Here is a 7,436-nt window from a genome sequence, read left to right on the forward strand (position 1 = left end):
GTGTCCTACAGTGGCCAAAAAGTCTTACCCTCTGTTTTAAGCCTTGTCTTGGTGCTCCATTGTCCTTTTGGCTGTCTCCCTCCCTAGCAGCGGTAGGATGTAGACATTTATGGGCAATCTCGCTGTAGGTTCTGTCCAAAGCCCGGGAAGTAGCCTCTTTATGTGAAAAGAACTGGTTCGGACAGGATACAAACCTGTGCAGTGCCTCAGTACACATCTGAAACCTTGTGTGAGGACATGGATTCACCTGAACTGGCTCTTCTCTCCATGATTGAACATCACCACAAATAGCGACTCCAGGATATTTATAGAGAGAGTCACTCCTGGTTATTCTCTAAACATATAACACTTTTTGACTCTCCCCTTTCCTCAGAAAGGAGTTTACAGCAGGCCTATCTAAGAAAAGAATTGTAATATGGGTTCTCAGTTACCCTCTCAATTATGAAGTTTGTATTACTCATATACCTATATGCCAATCTAGTCTCATTTACGTCAAAAGATATATATTTATTTCCTTATATCTCATCAAGTCATATAAAAACATTTTAACAACATGGGCTCCCCTAAATGTGACTGTATAAAATAAGCATTATGTTTAAAATAAATAACTTTTTATTGCAATACACCCGAACGTCCTATCTCAATTTAGACAATGTTTTTGAAGGTAAACATATCTCTATTCAGCTATTTTTTTTAATGGTTTTGTTACTTCAAGTTATTTTATTTAACACTGTTACTTTCTTGTAGCTGTATCATAGCCCAATCTGCGTCGTTCCATGGACCTAAATAGGATGGGAAAGGAACTTCTTCAGAGGTCCTAAAAAGGCTGTTACCACACACAATACTGTAAGGATTTTAACCTTATTGTGATTAGTAAATGGTTAAGAGTGCAGGTTCAGACCGTACCATAAGGCATCACAGAAGCTGTCATACTTTTCTCTAATTCACACATGGCCTATCTAAAAATGAGTCTTGATTGCCAAATACTTTCGATAATATTGAGTCTATTTGACTTATGAGAATTCAATTATTTTCAACAAATATGTAGTTCCAGTAACTATGTCTTAGAGGTCACTTGTAGGGCACCTCTATGATGTAGCAGACCATTGTTGTAAACAAATAAACAGCCTTTATTAGTGCTGTTCATAAATAAGCACTCTCCTCAAAATACATTTATGTATTTATTGGACATGTGTATGGCACCTTTACACAAGTGTTTCAATGCGCCACAAGACAAAAAAGGGGTGGGGGGGACAGAGGAGAAAACAACAATAAATGGTCCTACAAGGCCTTGTGACATTCAGACCATGCAAGAACAGTGACAATAAGTGCAGGGGGGTGGGGGTAGTAGGACAGGGTGGAAGGGCTGGGTTAAGGGAAGGGAGAGGGGATAAGTGCAAGAGGGAAGGCGTCCCAGGGGCAGGGCAAGTGCTGAGGGGTACCCAGGAGGACAAGTGCCAGGGGAGCCATGGGTAAGGGTCAGCTAGTAGGAGGAGGGGGGGACCAGATTCAGGCTAGTCGGGGGAAGGGTGCCCGAGGGAACGTGCTGGTTAAGGGGTGCTGGGAAAGACTGGACGAGGAGGGCCTGGCCCCTGTAAGGCACATAGGACAACAAGTGCCAGTTGCAGCAGTAGGGGGACTTTAGCAAGTGAGGGGGAGAGGGAAGGAGGAGGGAGGAGACAAGGAAAGCCTTGAGAAGTTTCCAGAACGTAAGGAATCCCGCTCAGATCTGAGGGGGGTGGGGGGGTAGGAAGGCCGTTCCAGAGGGAGGATCCTGCTAAAGAAAGAGATCTACCCCCCCCCCACTCTCTTCTTGGAGAAACGTCTGATCTGCAAAGAGTTGGAGCTAGAGGATCGACGGACTCTAACAGGGCGGTATTAAGGGAAAGAAAGCTGGATGTAGCAGGGGTCCCAGGCCACAGAAAGCCTTGTGGATGATGCAGAGGGTCTTGAATTTGATCCTTGCAGCCACTGGGAGCTATTGGAGAGATTTTAGGGCTGGAGAGATACGGTCCTTGTGCTTGAGGCCAAGGATACGTCTCGCAACCCTATTCTGGATTAGTTGAAGAGGCCGCAGGGAGTTAAGAGGCAGATTGAGGAAGAGGCTGTTACAGTAGTGAAACATAGAGAGAACCAGAACTCTGGAGAAATTGAGCTTCTGGGCAAAGGTGAGGAAAGGGATGATGCTCCTGAGGAGGTGGAGCTGAAAGTTGAACTACTTTGTAAGGTCCGTGATGTGGAGAGAGCAGAGTCGAAGATGACCCAAAGGTTTTTTGCCTCACAAGAGGGTGAGTGAAGGGGGCCCAATGAGGGCAGGCAGAGAGTGGGAGGGAAACAGGGAGCAGGCATCCCAATGAGAAGGATCTCAGTCTTACTGGCATTAAGGCAGTGATCGTTAGCAGAACACCATGCCTGGATAGCAATCAGGAATGAGAGAGGAAGAAGAGGAGGTAGAGGAGGGAAGCTTAAAGGAGAGCTGTGTGTCATCAGCACAACACTGGAAGTGGGGCGAGAAGGTGGGGATCAAGTGGGCTAGAGGGGTGAGGTAGATATTGAAGAGTCAGTAGGATAGAACCTTGAGGAACACCGCAGGTGGAGAATGAGGCGGCGGAGAGGAAAGAGCCCAATTGTACTTGGGAGGGTCGGTTTGAAAGGAAAGGGGTCAGCCAAGCCAGTGCCCGGTCTGTGATGTCTAGGGTATCACACAGACGATTTATTAGGATGGTGTGATTGACTGTGTCAAAGGCAGAGGAAAGATCGAGAAGAATCAGAACGGAGGGAGAGTTGGTATAAAAATTAGAGAGCAGGTCTTCATGGGTGTTCAGGAGAGCAGTTTCCGTGCCTCTGGATGCTCTGAAGCCAGATTCGTGGTAGTGGAGACAGCCAGCAGATTCAGTGTGGTGTGTCAGTTGGGGTATGACCAACTTCTCCAGGAGTTTGCCAAGAAAAGGGCTGATGGCGATAGTTAGCCGGCAGGAAGGGTCAGCTGGGTGCACAAGGGAGTGCCTGAGTGGTTGTGGGAAAGAGCCAGTGGCAAAGGAGCAGTTAAAGAAGTCAGCCAGGGCAGGAGCAAGAGAGGAGATAGTGTCCTTGATAGTTCTGGAGGAGCAGGGGAGCACCTGTTTGGAGGAGATTTTCATAGAGCAGACTACTCTAGAGACCTTGCCTGGTGCAATGAGTGAGAAGGAGGAGGGATGGAGGGGAAAGGGGGGCCAAGGGAGGCATGAGTAAAGGGGGATAGTAGAGGAGAGTGAGAACAGGATGCCCTGAGTTTTGTCAGAGAAGTGGGAGGCCAGTGCAGTACAGAGGGCCTCAGAGGAAATGGGAGAAGAGGAAACTGCAGTAACGTTGGCAAGTTCCTTGCAGATTTTGAAAAGCTCAGCCGTGTTATTGGTGGATCCCCGAAATGCAGGCTTGCACAGGAGCCCTCTTCTTGGAGCCGATAGAGAGGCGATATTGCCTTTGGAGCAAGTGGCAGGCCAGTTTGTCAGAGGATGCCCTTAAGGCCTGTCACTTTCGCTCAGCAACTCTGCACTTGTGTTTCAGAGTGGCCAAGTCAGAGTTGTACCAAGAGTTGCATTTGGAGATGGGCTTCATGTGGCTCCTCATGACTGGGGCAAGGATGTCCAGAGTGTTGGAGATGGAGAGACGGAGGTTAGCAAGTGCTAAATCAGAATGAGAGTCAAAAGCATGAGTGGGAGCAGGAATGAAGGTGGTGGGAGCAGGAATGAAGGTGGTGGGAAATGTAGCCACTTACACACGCTTCATCAATCTAATGATGAGGAAGGAGCCCTGCAGTGTCGGGCAGAGGCATCGCTGGGGGAAGGGGAGGTCCAGTTGGGAGGCGAGGAGTAGTTAGAGGATTGGATATAGTGATGGCTGCAGAAATGAGCACATCGAAGATGTGACCAGCAGAGTGGGTCGGGACGGAGGGAAGAATTGTGAGGGAAAGAGTACACGTAAAGGAACAGTGGCCGCATCAGGAGAGTCAAGATGAATATTAAAGTCGCCAAGGAATAGAAGTTTGGGGGAGGAGGTCAAGAGAGAGGAGGAGAGGTCTCCCATTCAGATAGGAAAGGGAAGTAGGTCCAGGGGCTCTATAAATAGTGGGGCGAGTGAGGGAGTGGGTAGGAGAGACACCCAACCTACAGACGAGGCATTCAAAGGAACAGTGAAGAGGATGTCGGTGATGGTCTGTCTGGAGTAAGCATTGATGTATTTATCGGAAATGGGGATGCCTGGCTTGGAGGCCAGGACCTATTTCTTAAACTATTTCCTTGCAGACTTTGTGAGAAAGGTAGGATAGGTGATGAGTAACAGCTAGAGTAGATAGGGGAGAAAGAGAGCAACATGGGTAGAGGGGGGTGGAAGGGTCAGGAAGAGGGACTGCAATGTACAGGAGGAATACACCAGGTGGCCTAGTAGACAATACATGGGAGATGAAACAGAAATACAGTGTTCAAGAGTCAATCTGAAAGGCTAAATTACAGCAGGCAGTAGTATCACAACTTGAGTGAGATGGCAGATAGATGAAACGGCCTAGAATATAACACAGTCACAGGTAGTTTGAACAGATTCAGTAAGGTAAGCAGATAATACAAACCCTGATTTTAGTTCAAAAATACATGTGAAATGCCATCAATGTTTTAACAGGGAGGCAGATACACACCTAGAATTTATATGACCATTATTATAGACTGCCTGCCATCATCTGTTTTCTTAGTTTCAGATGTGACTGGAGATCATTTTCTCCCGATAACGCTCCTCTAAAAACAAAGATACGTACATGTTATGATCAGTCTGTTTTGTTTTCTTAATAATGAAAGATATATGTATTACTATTTTCTATCTATGTGTGAAGTTTGGAGTACTGACTTATGGCAGGTAGTCTCATTATCCAGCTAGCATGTTCCTATTCAGTGGATTTTTAGCTATCAGTCTCTCTCGCGCAGTCAAATGCTCACTCTATTGTATCTGTAAATATAAAGTGTCCAATATCTAGTGAGCCTGATGTTGGTTATTCACTCTGTATTACACCCAATCTTAGGCTATATAATGGAATCTTACCTCCGGAGTTATTTCCTCTGTTCACTAGTTTGGTTGTAAGTTCGAGTTGGCTTTCTTTCACTTCTAAATTCTCAATCACTGTATTTTTAACACTCAGTCTCACTCATATATTCAATGGCGCAGTTTTTTAAATCTGTAACAGTGAAGTTTCCAATATCTACTGAGTTCAATGTCGGCTACTCAATCTCTATTCCTACCTATCTTATGTTATATAGTGGATTCTTACCTCCTTAGTTATATATCTTCTTTTCACCCTTTCTGTAGCCTGTTCAAGGCGGCTTTCTCTCGTGGTCTGTTTCTGCTTACAACTCAATTGTTTTTAACTTCACGTGATGTATCAACATGTCACATGTTTAGTATTCAACACTGCAGTGCTGTGATGATTCTTACTACCGTGGCGGCCATCTTAACTTGATTTTGCATCGGTGTGATTACATGAATTAACTTGCTAGCTAGGTCATGTTATAAATGGTGCATAGTATTATAAAGGATCATGGGCATCCTTCATTTGTATAATCTTATATTATGACTTAATTTTAGTTATTTTAAAATGCATGTCTAGTTTATTATGTCTACGTTCCTATGCATTTCATGTGATTACAGACTACATATTCATTACCTTGCTACCATTGCATTTATTTCTACTCTGGCAGCCATCTTGACCTGATTTCTCGTTTATGTGATTATATTGAAAATGTATTATAAATTCAACTACTACAACAACAGGGTAAAGTTTGTGAACCTAATAGGAAGATTACCTTCCCTAATCGTTAATTGAACCGTCTTATAACACACCCAAACAGTTATTCAGGAGAACAAATGAATAGGAATAGACTAAACTGTCACACAATTTAAAAAGGACAGATGTAAACAATGTCCTAGCTGTCTCTACTGGAAGAAAACCCTGTCCCTGACAGTAGTGCCTGTCCCTAGGTGGTCAGTGGTGCACCGCCTATCTAACAGGGATAGTGGAAGAAAAACTGACCCTGTTCTCTACCAATTGAATGATGTCAGCTTATGTTAGGATTAAAATAACCCGAGATGCAACCAATCGGCTATTATTGATCAGACAGGACTGGTTATTAGATCCTGTCAGTAATAGCTAACTGACTGGTGGAAACAATATACATTTGCAACCCTGGGATTTTTATGAATTAATTTATTTACCCACAGGTTTCAAAGGTACCAAAGCCAATTGGTTGTGCTCGAAGAACATGTTAAAAGCAAGTGCCCATATACTTTGGACTTCTTAAAAAGCTCACTGCACGTAAGTGCAGTTATAATACTTGTGTGGCGTATCCCTCTTTATTAACTGGGATGTCGCAGTGGTCATGGGACCCCTCATGACCCATTGGTCGACCGTTTTCGACAGCGTACAAAATTAGACCATATTCTTCAGGACCGTTACTTGTCTTGTGATGATTTGCGTTCCAGCATGTCACTGTATTATACAGTGTAGGCGAGCGCCTCCGTCTCCTGTAGGGAGACAAAAAGTAGAAAGAAGCTGGGTGTAAATACCCCATACGCTTAATACTGTCTGCATTATGGCAGGGTAACAGCCACATTGTTATGATAATCATGTGTTATTCTCTGTCTTCTCTCAAAGGAAACACGTAGTTGCCTCATTGTTGCGTGGCAGTGCCCATTCTCTAGGCAGGGGGAGAGAGGGAGTTTAGTGGGGGAGACACATAGCTATATGTGCTGAGTTGTGTCACATCAGCCTGTGTCCGATTCTTGCTATATAGAAAGTGTCTTTCTATCAATTGTTCTTGTTCAGCAATGTTGCAGTATAAAAACAAAATTGTTGATTGGTGGTCTATATGGGGAGTAGTACAGTGTGGTTGTTGAACATGCCAGCCTTTGTCATTAATCACTGGACGTTACATTACTCTGGACAAAGTGGAGAGAGAAAATCACCAGCTGTCAAGTGCGTGGGGAAACGTTTGTAATGAACGTAGTCACTCGCTCACCGAGTCGTTCGCGCTTACCTTGCTGAGACACTTGAATCTGCGTGCATCAGTCGCTGTGTGCTCAGTCAATTGGAAACCAACGACTGTCGGGCAGCCGCAAAGTAAATTCCGCGTTCGTCACAGGAGGCGTGGTCTCTGTTTCACATGACAGCGGCCTCGGTGGTACACGGCAGCCATTGTAAGATGGGCAAATGCATTCAAATGAAGCCCAATCTGGCGGTATAATGGCGTTCATGACATGAAGTGTGAATTAAATTTGTGTATTAATTTGGTTCAATTTTAATTAAACCCAATTCAAATTTAGAAGGCACGGGCGCCTTAACGCTTAATAGTGTTAGATTGGACTGGGAACTTCTAATATTTAGGCATACTGATGTAAAATAACAACAACAAATGATG

The 7,436-nt window shown here is 44.6% G+C and overlaps 1 long non-coding RNA gene across 1 annotated transcript; it reads right to left on the reverse strand.

Annotated features, from left to right (window-relative positions):
- Positions 1-6,209: 6,209 nt before the first annotated feature.
- Positions 6,210-7,138, reverse strand: LOC138497253 (uncharacterized). Its single transcript, XR_011278552.1, has 2 exons — positions 7,056-7,138; positions 6,210-6,543 (listed from the first exon to the last, which is right to left on the reverse strand). It is a non-coding gene; the product is annotated as an uncharacterized lncRNA (long non-coding RNA).
- Positions 7,139-7,436: the final 298 nt, after the last annotated feature.

This window comes from Ambystoma mexicanum, chromosome 5q, assembly GCF_040938575.1.
Source record: "Ambystoma mexicanum isolate Mex_15411 chromosome 5q, UKY_AmexF1_1, whole genome shotgun sequence".
Classification (NCBI taxonomy): Eukaryota; Metazoa; Chordata; class Amphibia; order Caudata; family Ambystomatidae; genus Ambystoma; species Ambystoma mexicanum.